Source organism: Phragmites australis, chromosome 11, assembly GCF_958298935.1.
Source record: "Phragmites australis chromosome 11, lpPhrAust1.1, whole genome shotgun sequence".
Lineage (NCBI taxonomy): Eukaryota > Viridiplantae > Streptophyta > Magnoliopsida > Poales > Poaceae > Phragmites > Phragmites australis.
In genome coordinates this window covers 8105804-8121634 of record NC_084931.1, presented here as the reverse complement: position 1 = coordinate 8121634, position 15831 = coordinate 8105804, and positions in this window count along the sequence as shown.

Below are 15831 nucleotides of genomic sequence, written 5' to 3'. Positions count from 1 at the left end.
GCATCAAAGCCATCAATTCGTGGGGATGCTAGCAAGGAGATGGTGTGGTAGACTTGTGGTGGCAGTTGGTGAGAGCGCTGGACAGATTTGGGCAAGGACAATGCCCATGGGAAGGGTGTTGTAACACTCTGAGTTTTAGCATTTTAAAAAATAGCAAAAATTCACTCTAAATTTGTAATAAATTGATCATATGCATTTTGGTTTAATTGTTTATGTGATTCTTTATGTGGCGATTAGAATTTGAAGTTCTCTCAAATTCGAATCCATTTTAGTTCTTCTTAGCATTTCCTAATCCAAATCCCGATGCTTCCAGTTCAAATATTATTCATAATTCAAATACCCATATTTGAATTAATACCAAACTCCATTTCAAATCCAAGTTCAATTATTCTTGTTGAAGCAATCTCAAATCCAAATCCAAAATCTAATTACTCTTATTAGGATTAATGTTGAATCCAAATTTAGATCCAAATTCAAATACTCCTATTTGAATTCAATCCCAAATATCCCAAATCCAGTTTCAACCAAATCTTCGTAGTTTTCATATTCGAATGTGGTTCAAATTATTCGAGTTATAATATAATCCTTCCGGTTCAATCGCTTCACAACTCAATTTAGTCGGTTCAAATCTTGGTTCAAGTTCGAATCTCGTATTTCAAAACCTCATTCTAAATCAATTCGAATCCAAGCCATACATTTGATTTATTCATTCCAAGATCAATTCCTAATTCAAAACCAATTTGAATCATCCAAATCCGATCCAATTCAAATTATTCAATTTGAATTATGACAAATTCAATTACAATTCAAATGCTCTCTTTCACATCTCTGTGTCATCTCTCTCTCCCCTAAAGATCTCTCTATTATCTCATCTCTTTGAGCTCTCTGTCACACTCCTCCGCTGATCTTTCTCCGGACCCAAAAGTCCTTGCCGCCACTTTCTCTCACATTCACACTGGCCATCATCTCTCTCATCTCTCAGATCTTTCCCAGAGCAGCAACCCATGGTCTACTCTCTCTCTCACTCTCATCATCTCTCTCATCTCCCTGATCTTTCACCAGAGCAAACCAAATCCAACTTCTTCTCCTCCTCCCGTTTCTTCACCTGCAAGCCATCCCCCACGCCACATACATACACATGAGCACATACGCCCAGCACGGCCACGAGCATGCTCCAACACGCTGACCAGCTGTGAACCACCATCCCGAGACCATAACTCCTCTACGCCGCTCCGACATTCGTGCTACCTTCGTGCATATTGTCATTGTGCCGCCATCCTTTCTGTGTCAACGTGCGTGCTACCGTCGCACCGCGCTACTGCTGAAGCGTCATCCACTCGAGCTTCACCGCTGCCATGAGCATCGGCCATCCTAGGTGAGCCCATCTCCTCGTGCCACTCCTTGTCCCTCTCCCCCACTACGGATAGCCGCGCCCGTCCTCCCTGCTAGCGCGGTCCTCTGCACTGTCATGCTTGATCGAGGCCACCGTCTCGCCCGCACGTGCGCCATCCCGGTCCACGCAACCGTTCCCACGTGCACCGTTCCAGCCAGCATGTCGAGTCGGCCTCCCTCTGCTCGGCTCGCACCGCCGCCCAGCCATAGCCATCCGCACCGCTGACCGAGCGCCACACCGCGTCACACCACGTAGCTCCGCCATGCGCTTGTCTTTCAGTCGCAACTCATGCGTGCATCGCTCAACCATGCCGTGCCACCCCGCCGGCTACATGGAGCTCGCCGCCGAGCACCCATCTCCGACCGGCCATCTCCTTGCTCGGCCCGCGCTCGCCGCACCGGGCCTTAGGCCGCTGAGCTGCACCACCCCGAGAAACCTGCCACCGAGCTCTTCTCTCCGACCGCTCCCCGCTCTCCTCCGGCACCTCCTTTCTCTCTCTGGCTGGCTCCATCTTTCTCCCCAGCCAGCCATCCCTCCATCTCCGCTGGCCACTTTTCTCCTCCGGCGCCACCTCCCTCTCTTCCTCTGGCGCCCCTATGCTCCCCAACCCCTTCTCTCTTCCCGATCGCCCTCCGGCCTCCATCTCTCCAGCCGACCACCACCTCCCCCGGTGCGCCTCTCCCTCTCTCCTTCTGTGAGCCACAGGTGGAAATATCGCCCCCTCCCTTATCCTTTCTCTCTTAGACCGACTGATGGGCCCCACCGAACCAGCTCCCCGGTCCATGGCCACGGGTCCACGGTGGACCACCCACTAAGGACCCCACAGGTCCACAAGTCCACCAAGCCACGGACCATGTCCACATATTCCAGTCCACGGTGAACTCCCTCACAAATCCCCTCTAGTTCACCAATTCCGTGAACCGAATTCGCACAACAATAGCCCATTTCTTTCCAGAATTTCTATTTCCATCAAAACTTTCGACATCCGTAACTCCTCCATTTTAACTCCAATTTTGGTGATTCTTTCACCAATATTCGTCTAAAATCTTAATCTATCTCTTTGCCAATTATGGTAATTTTTGGAATTCATTTAATTTGTTCATCAGATATTTAATTCGTGTTATGACGTTTAACTAGTTAGTTTTATCTTCTTTATTTAAACTTGAATTTAGATAATTCAATAACCATGATTAGGTTATAATCGCAGTATAGTCACATGTATTAACCTAGCTTAAGTATAGATTAATCTTTTAGTTTAATGTTTAGAGTAGATTGTCATTTCATGCTATAAGTTATAGATTAATCTGGATTTAATTAATGTAATAGGATTAACCTGTGTAGCTGCTAAATAAATAAATGCCAGTCATTAGAATATGATAGAATAGTTGGATGTTAGTAATTAATTAACTAACACACCTTTTAATAATTAACTAGATTAATGAAGTAATTTAACCTAGTTAATCAATTATATATATGCTTTTGCCATAGCAATAGTTTATTGCTTAATTAGAGTGACAATTAAGAAACACTAGGTAATTAAGATTAATTACTAGATACCTTTAGTTTAGTGCTATAGATTAGAATGTTTAATCAACACTTAAGCACATATAATCGCCTAGAGTTATACTTAAGTATATATGTATACATGCTCACATACATATAAATGTAAGTATCCCACATACGTTTATGTCTATATTCATACACTCACCTACACATAGAAACCCTAACTGGCGCTTTTCGGCAATGAAGCTACTAAACACTCACCTAGTCGTTAGTAACTTGTTTAGGCTTCCTCTTAAGTTAATAAAATAACTAGGTTAACAACTTAATCTAGCCTCACTAGATAATCTCGCTAGTCTCAGTATATCAGTTCCGCTTAGCTAGAGTTGCCGATCGTCTTCCCACTAGGTTAGCTTTTGTTACTTTCCCTATCGTTCTTCTTTTGCTTTAGTGTTTTCCTTGGTTTTGCTCTGATGTTCCGTTGCTTAGTTGTTGTACACTTTTCCGTTGTAAATCTGCGTAGGTTCGGAGCCGAGAATCTAAGTAAGAACGCGAGGAAGGAACTGAAAGCGAGGCCGATGATGAAGAACCCGGGATGCTCGAATGACAAGACCAATCGTGAATTGACCCTCGTCGAGGAAAATCCTAATTCCTTGATCATATTGAACCCATGTTTGCAATATAATAACATGACGAACTAAAAACATGGTAGTTATATTTGCATGATATATAAAGATTTCTCTTTAAAATTCTGGTATTAGTTATAACCCATTTTCTGAGCCATACTACAACCACTACTCGCAATACTCAAATGATAACCCTAGATTGCTCCCAATACCTGATATAATGATATTGGATATATGAACCCTTGCTAACTAGTATGCTTAGGGCTGGATACGTTGCTCTCTTTGAAGACATTTGATCTCTCCTCAGAGAGTACTTAATCACTTTTATTATGATCATATGCTTTGCAAATGAGTGAAATGTGTTGAAGTGTTTGATGGTATGAGTAAGGGAAAATGGTGTTGGCGTTAAGAAAAACCAGGAAAATCGCTTTGGCGAGGGTGAGCAGGGTAGTCCTCTGAAAGTTGGAGGCTATCTCATGTGGGTATTCCTTTGGGAAGGATGCTCTTGAGAGCTTAAGATGATAATCAGTGCCAATGTTGAAGATGCTTGCCCCGGTCATGTAAGGATCGAATAAATTGTGATCGTGCTAAGCCACCCTGTGAAACCACACGTCCTGTATGGGTAGGACTTGTCTCACACCGCATTAGCTGCAGTACCCACCTTGGAGGTTGTAGTGCAACAGGAGTCAGGAAAAGACTTGCGGAAATCAAAGTCGGCTGGTGATATTGAATTGGCCGGATTCGAGCCATTTTCAAAAGGAGGGTGGAGCTTTAGGCCTCTGGTAAGTAAATCCCCGTGGGTGGTTACCTCATGGAAACATGATCGATGGGTACAGAAACTCGTTATGATTCGCTCCTCTGCTTGCAACAGTTGTAGGCTGAGCATATCGTGTGAGTAAAGTTGTACAACCTCTACAGAGTGTAAACCTATTCGAATAGCCGTGTCCACGGTCATGGACATGTGAAAGTTACAAACTCACAATGATCAGTTTTATGGTGTGTGTACCTCTTTGGTATTTGAATGGGCAGTGTGCCTGTGTTTTGGAGAAAGCCGGTTGTGTGCCGTTGAATCTGGTTGGACTAGGTGTCAACCAGCTAAAAGATGGGAACTGCGGGGAACGGATAGCTTTCCTTCAGGACCAACAACCTTTATCAATCAAACCTGGTTTTGGTTCAACTGGTTTAAACTAAGTGTTACATTTTAATTCACATTGCATAAAAAACTGGCTATGCACCCAAACTATAGCCCTATAGCTTTTATCCTTGGTTACCTCCCTTATTCATCTATTCAACCTCTTTGAAGTAATATTATGACTTGTTGAGTACCTTCTGTACACAGTCTTGTTGCTTTCAGATTGTTAAGATGAAGATCAACCTCAACCCAGTTGAAATTAAAGTGAAGAAGTCTAAGGTCGCGTCTGCACCCAAGTTGCTTGTGGCTTTGGGTTGCGCCGTTGTTGCGCTCCGCTCCGCTGTAGGCTCTTCTGCCTGGCTGGTTTGCTATGGATCCTTATCCATAAGACCAGCTTTTAGTTTTTTCAGGTAATTATTTTACTTTATTTTATTCAAAGTATGTATTTGATATCATTTTGGAGAATTCTTTGCGCATCAACTACTTGATCTAGGGACTGATACAGAAGGCACAGGGGAACCCGATGTCGGGGTCCTGAGAAGTGCCCACCACTTGTCCAATGGAATAACAGAACATGGAATGTAGCTTGAGATTGCTCCAAATCTCACTCTCAAGGTCATGATTTGTCGGGTTTGCTATCCTATGTCTGATGCAGTGCTTCATAAAGTTTTTAATCCGTATGGTGCCGTGGAGACCATGGAAATAATTCATGGAGTTGATATTGTGGTCATTGTGAAATATTGTTCACATCATGATTCTACGTGAGCTCTGGAAACTTTGCGTGGCTGATGTATCTATGATGGTTGTTTTGTGCTTGATGTCAGGTATGTGCCAATAGAAGTTACAAAAGTGAGTGGTGTGCGCCAGGTGTTTGAAGAATTCTTCAGATGCAAGAATCAACCTGAACTAACCACTGGAAGCATCCTAAATGTCTCTATTTTTAATGTCTTTTATCCTGTGATAGAGGAGGTACTTCATCAGGTCTTTGACTCTTATGGTGCTAAGGGCTAGAATCATGTGGTTCGCAAGGAAGGTTGTGTTGAAGCTTTAGTGCCATTTTAGTCAGATCACGAGGAAGGTAGAGCTCGAGGGCCCCTGCATGGTCGCTGCATATATGATGGTTGTTGTCAGTTCAATATTAAGGATGTGCAAGGAAAAGGTCCAAAATCATCAAAGTCAACAATTTGGACTATGGAAAATGTGAAGCTCGATGTCGACCATGCCTCCATAAAGCTTGACTTGGTCTTCGAGGAGTTTTGTTCCACCCCTTCAGCAACCTCCTCAGTGTCGAGGGTTGTCTACCACACTAACCACGATGCCGCCTTCCTCCCTATCGAGCTCACAATCCACTCATTGGTCTTTCTTGAGTCATCATCACCTGCACTTGGCAAGTCAAGAGGCACCATCATCTCAAGCCCTGCGCAAATGATCACCGCCGATTCGGTGCGTGACCACTTGGAGGAATCCACTGAGAACAAGCTAAATGGAGAAAGGGCACTGCACACCAACATCTACCCCAAGGTGTGGTCATGGCTGAACTCTGACTTGGCATCAATCCATGCCCCAGTTAGGTATGATCTGGACCCCACAACACCAATGTCCAACATCATGTTGGGTAGTAGCCAATGGTTACATCGTCAAATACTTTATTGTATTGACCTTGCTTATATTGGATTTGAAAGCTTAACCCCATCAATTTGTTAAGAGCACATTGTTATATTGGGGTTTGTACTCTTTTCTTTGTTAGATGGATTAAGCTACGATGATTAGTCCTGATTATGAACTCAGCATGTTGCAAATATGCTCTCTAATGGTCAACGACAAGAATCATGGCTAAACACTCATTTTCATATGTTGCCAAACCCTGATTGCGTTGACATAAGGCTTTGCTAAGGAAAGTTATATGATGTACATCTTGCATGAAGACTGCTCCAATTCCTTGGTCGCTGGCACCAATTTCTACCACAAAGCATTTGGCAAAATTAGGTAAGGCTAATACTGGTGTGACACTAAGGCGCTGCTTCAGTTCCTAGAAGGCTTGCTCAGCTATTGGTATCCGAATGAAAATGGCATCCTTCCTGAGCATATCTATGAGGGGCTTGCTTATAATGCCAAAGTCTCTAAAAAAATTTTGGTAGTAGCCTACAAGACCCTAGAAGCTTCGGAGCTCTTTGACATTATTAGGTTGGGGCCAACTTAACACATCCTTGATCTTCTCCCGAGGAGATATTCCTTCTATTGAGATCGTATGCCCTAAATAAGATATTTTTTACGGGGAAGAAGTGCACTTGGCCAAGTTAATCTTCAATCCATGGTTCTTTAGAAGTGTGAACACTTGCTATAATACTTGTGTGTGATCTTCCAAGGTGTTGTTGTAGATGAGAATGTCATATATGAAAACCAAAACCCCTTTTTCATAACAAAGGTGCCAAAATCTCATTCATTGGATTTTCAAAAGTAGATGGAGCATTGCAAAGGCCATAAGGCATAACCATTAATTTAAAGTGCCCATGATGGGTCTGAAATGATGATTTGGCATTGTCTTTTTCACACAATTTGAATTGATGATAGATGGTTCTTAAATCCAATTTGGAAAACCAAGAAGCCCCACTCAATTCATCAAGTAACTCATCGATGGCTGGTAACAAATACTTATTTTTTACTGTTATGGTATTTAGATGTCAAAAATCAATGCAAATATGCCATATTCCCTCTTTCTTTCTGACCAGTAAGACAGTGAAGAAAAAGGACTAGTGGTTGGTTGTATTAGGCCAGCCTTCAGCAACTCAAACACTTGGCATTCTATGTCAACTTTTTGCTCTAGTGTATATCTATAGATCCTTATGCTTACTGGGCTAGTGCCAGGCATGAGATGAATATGGTGATCCCAAGGTCAGTCAGGGGGTAGTGTCTTAGGTTCTTCAAAGATGTCTTGAAAGTGCTAAAGCATGTCTTGCATTGTAGGTGGTATGGAAAGTTTCTCACAACTAGAGACTATTTTTGATAAGAAGACTTGTCGATGATTTGTGAACCACCAATCTAACAAACTTATTTAAGAAATAAGGGATGTTTTTAGTAGACAAATTGCAAGGGAATACACATGGGTTTTTATACAGGTTCGGGCTTCGAGAGGACAATAACCTTACATCCTATTTGACTTGTATTGATTGAGCTTGTTACAAGAGGGTATGTGGCTACCCTAGATGAATCTAAACCTAGTCAGTGACTTCCTTGCTTAGCTTTTGTTGGCTTTATTAGGCTTCTAATGACTTGTGTCTCCTTCTCCTCCGCAGCCCCCTGGCTCCGTATTTATATGGCGGTGTCGTACCTTCTCTGGAGTCCTCCTTTCTAAGTTGGAGATAAACCTTCCCGATTACGGGATGCTTTGGGTACCTACGGGTAGTTTTCTTTCATCCAGAGATCCCCTTCTTGGAGATAAAGACATGCTCCAAGAGTTGCAGGAAACCTTAGGGTGCCTGAATATGGTAACTATTTACTATTCATCATCAAGCCCCCCATCAGTATGTGAAATAAGGCTTTGATGGATTAAGTATATGGCCACAAAAAATAAGCTTTTTGTCTGATCACATCATCGAGTAGGACCCAGGTCCCCGATTAGGGTGAAGCATCTAATAGTCCTCTAGAGAGTCTTTGAGAATGTGCTCCATGGCTTTTGGTTTGTTTCACCTTTTTGAAGGAAAAAAGTTTGTCATTGGTTGATTTTGAAAGTTGAAACATTGCAGCAAAGATTTCAGGTAGTGGTGAGAATCTTTTCATGCCAGAGTATCATGATTACGGTAGCAGCGTGAGGAGCTGAACTCCTCGGGGAATGGCACCAACTGCCCTGCATGCACCAAGAATTAAATGCGATTTGACAATAAAGCGAGAGATCTTGGCCTGGAGTCATGTCACATCATCAACCGGAACGCTATTTTCGGGAGCCTCCGCTCTGCATAAAGGCACAGGGAGTGCCCACTTAAATGTCCATTCTTCCATCATTGATTGCTTTCCGTCACACTGGTCGTTCTCCTTACGCCCTTGCCCCCAAAACCCCCCAAAAATCCTCTTGCCTTAATGTCTCCATCGCTGTGGGAAAGAAGAAGATAGAGAAAGAGAGTTCCTCTGCCGATGAGATGACGAGCGCGATCCTGGGGTGGCAAGAATCCGATATCACGGAGGAGGCTCTGGAGAAGGCCAAGATCGAAGAGGTGATTCCTCCTCAGGTTCTGATCCCCTGCACTCTGGCAATGGGGCAGACGATACTGAGCCTGGATACTCACAGCGCGGTGGTTTTCCTTGACTTCTTCTGTTGCGGCTTCGACTTCCCTCCTTCAAGTTTCTTCCTCGAGGTGCTGGCTTTCTATGGCATGGAACTCATCCACCTCAATCCCAACTCTATCACCATGCTGATCATCTTCGTACATTTGGACAAGGCCTTTGTTGGTTTTCGCCCGTCCCTCGGCCTCTTCCGATACTTCTATGTCTTGAAGAGGCTTCAGAACAAGGTTGCTGGCGGCGCTAAATTTCGGCTCCGGGAAGGCTAGTTAGCGGAGTACATCGACTTTGTCATCAAGTCTTCCTAGTCAGGTTGGCACAACAAGTGGTTCTACTACCAACCCGATCCGTAAGGGCTTCCTTACTGGGGCTTGCCACCATTGTTGAGGCTCGCCTGGGCGGAAGAGCTGATGATGACCATCCTTCATCAGGTGCCGCCTTAGTCCTTTGAAGTCGAGGATTACCGGCGCTTGGCAATTTCTAGCCGGATTGGATCCGACCTGAGAAGGTGAGATAGTTACTTCTCGATCCCGAGCAGCCATATTAAGGGATTTGCAAGATAAATTCTCATGGTCTGTTGCTTCTTCTCGTAGTGTTTCCACCAGAGGCTGCTGACAAGAGGATCAAGGCTCTTTTCAAGGTTATCCCCTCTCTCGTCCGCAAGAATGTCCTAATTCCAATCATGGAGATGGACTCTGAAGCTCGGACGAGAATCATGTTGATAAGTGCCTCAGACCTTCTCGGTTTTTGTTTTCTTTTCGAGTAGTCGTACCTGTTGTGATGGCTATGATGGGCTTGGACAGCTTCCCAGAGACAGGGGGCCCGATCCAGAGGTTGAGAATATGAGGCCCCTAGCTGCAGACTTGGATGATGTTCTTATCACGAGCAGTGCTGGCCCAAGCGAGACCAGAGGCGACGGCGCATCAACGTGAGCCCCATCCTCTACTAGTGGAGTAGAACTGGAGGGGGTGACAATGCAGGAGCCGATTCATTGATGGGCGGTCCTAGGCCACCGATTCCAACAGCTCTAGCTCCCCTTGCCCTTGCTGACTCGGTGCCAGCTCCGCCAGTTGGGGGCCCAATTGCAACACAAGCACTAAGAGGGGCGGCCTTGACTTTGGTATGGTTAGCATTTACTTAGAACCTCTACAGCTGACTTACTCTTGACTTTGGATGTGTCTTAGCCTTCTACGCAGGAGCACAGGAAGGTGGTCATCCCGGTGAGTTTGTCGGACGACGCTCCCTTAGCCCTGATAGTGTTGGGGAGCAAAGGAGGCGCCCTCGAGAGGACATTCAAGAGAGCAACGCCCCTCCTAATCCCGGTGAAGCCTTTGCTGACCAAGAAATGACTCATGTATGCTGAGGATTATTTCATATGCATTTTGGAATGTGTTGTTTGAATTCGTCTTTCCCGTAGGTTAACCGGAATGGTGCCGACAGCCCCCAAGCACCAACATCCCCAACCTCCAACCCCTACTGTAGCAAGCATGGCCCTTTTAGGGCACGTATGTGATTTTGGTGATTAATGACAACATAATCAATGGAACTAACATGTTTCTCAAGTATATACTTTAGTAGGTCTCATGGATGCAACATGTGAAGAAACCACTGAAGTGGGACAAAGATTGGATTGAATTGGACAAGTCCCAGGAAAAATATACACGTCAAATAGTCTAGCGCTGAAGGGCTTGTACACGCCGGAGTGTTTTGTCACAAGTGGGAATTTGAAGTTGTACACACCGAATGATCTGGCGATGAAATGTTGAACATGCCGGAGTGTTTCTCAAAGGAAGATTTATAGTTGTATACATCGAATGGTCCAGCGTATACACCAGAGGCTTCGCCGGAGCAATGTCCAGAGGGATTTCCTTCGGTTCAGTGAAAGAATGGGGTATACATGTTGGATGGTCCAATGCTTGCATCGGAGGAATAGCCAGAGAATTCATAGAGCTGCAATGGCTAGTTAACAGCTAGTGACAGCTGGCAACGGAGGCTGTGAGTAGAGGATACACACCGGATGGTCCAGTGTCTAGAAGTGGTGCATGCTGGAACATTCGATGTTCACAAAAAATGACCGTTGGGGCAACATCTACTTCGCAGGTTTGAGACACTAAATACCCCCCTACGTGAGGCCTAAGTGGCTCAAGGCTCGTGACTGGGTGACGTCCGGGAGCAATAACCTAGATGGTTGCTCCAACGTGGACTAGGGGTGGTGTTTGTGCCATCGGTACCACAGGTTAAAACCCTTTATGTCGAGTTTACTCTCCCTACCTTATTTATGTTTTTCGCATTTACATACTTGCAAGTTACCTTTGCATGTTTACTTTCCTAGAGTAGTTTGCTAGAATTGACTATATGTTGCAAACCCTTTTGAGTGGTAGAGTAGACACACTAGATAAACCTAGAGCACATTTAGATAGAAATTGATATAGGTTTATTTTGTGAAGTTTTTGGAGCCGATAAGTTTTAAGTTCACCCCTAACATCATCGATCTCTTTCAATTGGTATCAGAGTCAGGGCTCACCTTTCACAAGGATACGTCAATCCAAGTGGCATTTGAGACCATGGCTAGGCTTTTAATTGGTTAATCACATCTGTTTTTGATCGGTTAGGCTTCACCGCCTATTGAGTTGTGACATCCGGGGTAGGGATAGATATTGGTAGTGCTCCATATTTTGACGACACTCACTTTCCCCAGTGAAAAATTCTAATGACTTTTTTCTTCAAGAAAAAGTTTTAGATGTTTGGAGAGTCACCGAGAAAGGGATGGAGGAACATCCCACAAACAAGGAGATGCCATTTGATGCCTTGGCGAAGAGTATCATTTTATCTTCTCTATCCATCAATGCATTCAATCAAGTATATTCTCCCATTAATGCACATGATATTTAGAATAACCTCATTAAAATACATGAAGGCACAAATGATGCGCGCAATAAGAAATACCATGTGCTAGTCTCTAAGCTCATTAGCATTAAACAACTTGCCCATGAAAGTGCTAATGACATGTACTCATATTTGAATATTTGAGATCAATGTGCTAGGTTTGACATCAATTGGAGATGATCAAGTGGTGAGAAGAATATTTCAAACTCTCTTTCCAAAATACAAATTAATTGTCTCCATTATCTACAACAGTAATGACATTGGCAAGATGACTCCAAGCTAAGTACTCAGTAAGATTACCGTCCATGATATGACCCTGAACATGGGGGTTGAAGCTTCTTCCTCATCCGACACAAAGAACCTTACCCACACAAGCAATCAAGCTCATTGCCCACACATGAAAGAGAAGATGAGAAGGCAAGAGCAAGAGTCAAGCTCACGCAAAGATGATGGTGATGAAGATGAAGAAAGCGATAAAGAAGATGAGAAAAACAACTCAAGTGATGAAGAAATTGATCCTAAGATCACCAAGATTGGAGAAGGACATCAAGAGGATCAATGCCAAGATTGATCATCTAATCTCCATTAAAGACTTGGTCAATACAATTGATCATACCAAGAAGGGGAAGAAGACCAAGAACAAGATGGAGGCAAGGGGAAGAGCCAAAGCATTTGCAAGCATAGAAAGTTGGGTGTGAAAAGATGATTGAAGCTCAAGTGATGAGAGCTTCACCATCCACTCCTCAAACACAAGTTCCTTATCAAGGTCATCATCACGCAAGTCATCATCACGCAAGTGCCTTATGGCCAAAGGTACGAAAAACGATGTAAGTGATGATGAATCCGACGATGATTCACCCTCTCAAGAAAAACTTCTTGAATTGATCAATGAGCAATAAAGGGCCTTAAAAAACAAGTTAAAGAACTTAAAAAATTCAATACCCTTAATGACATTCATGCTACCTTTGTTTCTAATTATAAACAATTATTAAACGAATTTGAATTGCTAAATAAGGAGCGTGAAGAGATTACGGTAAAACTTGAAGAAATTGAATCTCAACCTAAGACCCCTTTGAAACAATATACCTCTCTCTCTCTCTAATTTAATTCCTCAGTTAGATGCTTATACTCCTTGTGATGATTTGATTGATTTATCCAGCTCATCCCTTTGTAATAAGATATATGTTAAGAATGTTGTTGTAGAATTATGTAATAATCTCATTGCACAAGAGAATAATGAACTCAAGAAAGAAATTGAGAAGCTAATGAAGGACTTAGCAAGATTGAAGGGTAAGAATTTTGTCCAACCTCCTTAAGATAACCATGACAACATGGTGAATATGCTTGCGGAGGGGTACACTGTGACATGCTTCTAGTGTCATTAAAAAGGCCACATGTCCTTCCAATGCAAGCAAGTCAATTAGGAGACTAAGGAGTAGAAGAAGACAATGAACCTCTCAAACAAGACATCCAATATCTACACCAAGCCCAATTACAAGATTAAGACTAAAAGTAACCACTACAAGCTCAAGAAGAAGGGCAATGATAAAGTGATTGCACACATGGTTGGACGAAAGGACCGGAGGTAGAACCAACCTATTTGGGTGCCCAAGAAAGTCATCATCAATATAAAGGGGCCCCAATCGGTCTGGGTTCCAAAGAAGACTTGAAGTTCACGGGTCATCTCGTGAATTTGGAGACTTGACGTACAAGATTGGGCGTATTGATGAAGATCTTGATCATCATATACTCAAATCCTCCATCCAAAAGTAAAAGAGATCATGGTAGTTAGATTTTTGTTTATGCATTTTGTTTTGTATCTAGTGCATTTGCATTGTCTAGGATTGCATGTGCATAGTTCATTTCCTTGTAATGCCTAGTATAGGTTTTTCATATGGTAGGTTGTTTGTGTTTCTCTCTAACCCATGAGCAACCTACATGGTTTATTAGTTGTAGGTTCTTTTTCATGGCACTTATTTTCAAGTTGTTTTCTTTATGTGCCATGAGTTAATCTATAGGATAATTTCTCTATTGTTATCAATAATAAGTTCATGTCTCACAAATATTCGATACTTGTATGCACATATTTAGGGGAGCATATCCTATGGGTTGTGATTTTGAGACTAAAATGTGTTGCAAGTGGTATCTTTTATAATCTCATGAAGTAATCTACAAGTCCCTTGAGGTATGTAATGCTTATTCATCAATTGATATTATTGTCAATTTATTTGTTCATTTAAGCTACCTCCATGCATAATATGCCTTTAACTTTCTATCTCTACATATTATTTAGTTGTGTATATATTGTTACACACCTACAAGTGGTTCATCACAAATGGGTCTCAACAAATGTATGCACACATATAGGGAAGTTTAGACCATATTATGTAATTTTCATAAATTGTGATCCATGTTTTTATTTCAAATGGTATCCACATAAACCTTTCGTTTGGATTCCTACAAGTGGTATTATCTTATTAGATCAAGGTTCATGAAGATCTATCCGTGTGTTCTAAAGTTTTCATCAGAGGAATCGCTAGAGGATTCATAGAGTTGAAATGGCTAGTTAACGCCTAGTGACAGCTGGCAATGGATGCTGTGAGTGGAGGATACACACCGGATGGTCCAGTGTCTAGAAGTGGTGCACGCCAAAAATTCCATCGTTCATGAAAAATGTGACCGTTGTGGCAATAGCTAGTTCGTGAGTTTGATGCTATAAATACCCCCACTTGGTCATTTGAGTATGCTGGAGTCCAGAGAAGCTCACATATACTTGAGAAGACATTCAAGCCACTAAAGTGCTAAAAGTTATCATCCAAAACAATTAGCATAAGATTAGAGAGTGATTACTGCAATTAGGCCTAGAGAGAGTTGTTGCAAGGTATTGCTGCCTAGAGAGGAGATCAAGGAGTGATCCTATCTTGTACCAAGTAGTACATCGGTGCCTTGGAGTCTTGGTGACTCATCGGCGTCATGAGCGTTGATGGTTCAAGCTTGTCAACCTCCCAACTTGGTGTGGAGCAGCAGCAAGAGGCTTATACAGGGACGCGTAGACCCTTACCTTGGTGGCTCAAGCTCCGAAGTGAAAACGGCGATAAGTGACCGGAAGAGAGGCTTGTGGTGAGCCTTGCCTTAGTGGCTTGGTGGCTCAACCTACTTAAGGCCTAGGTGGCTCAAGGGCCGTGATCAGGTGCTGTCTGGGAGTAATAGCCTAGGTGGTTGCTCCAACGTGCATTAGGGTTAACGTTTATGCTATCAATACACATGATAAAAATCCTTTGTGTCATGTTTGTTCTCTCTACCTTATTTGCGTTTCCGCATTTACATATTTGCAAGTTATCTTTGCACGTTTACCTTCCTGGAGTACTTTGCTAGGATTGGTTATAGGTTACAAACCCTATTGAGTGGTAGAGTAGACCCACTAGATAAACATACAGCATATTTAGATAGAAATTGATATATGCTTATCTTGTGAAGTTTTTGGATATGATAAATTTTAAGTGTCTTAATTCACCTCCCTCTTAAGACGTCACTGATCCCTTTCACCTACCTCCTCTAATGGAGATGGAAGCAAGCTTGGTGAGCCCCCAACATCTAGTGGCCACTAGTCAGGAATTGGAGGTAACCAGCCCTGTTGGTCACCACAACCCCTCCACAGCAGAGCTATTGGATCTCATTGAATGCAACATGGGGGGAAATGTTTGAAGGGAGGGTAGGCCATCAACTGGACTCGGTATTCAATGTCTTCTTCATGTTTAAAGTCTACTTGCAAGTTAGCAATCTAATCAGTGGAATAAGTGGTACTGACCTTGATGTTCTTTGTAGTTTGTCGTGCATCGCTTGAATAAGACCCGATGCGATGCCGAGAAGGCCACCATCTGAGTAGCTGAGCTCGAGGAGCAGGCTATTGAGATACACCACCAGCTCTCTCAAGTGACGGCTAAGAAGGAGGAGGCGGACACCGTGTTAGAGGACTAGATCAAGGGTAAGATTCTAGTATCTTGACAGGCTGCTCATTC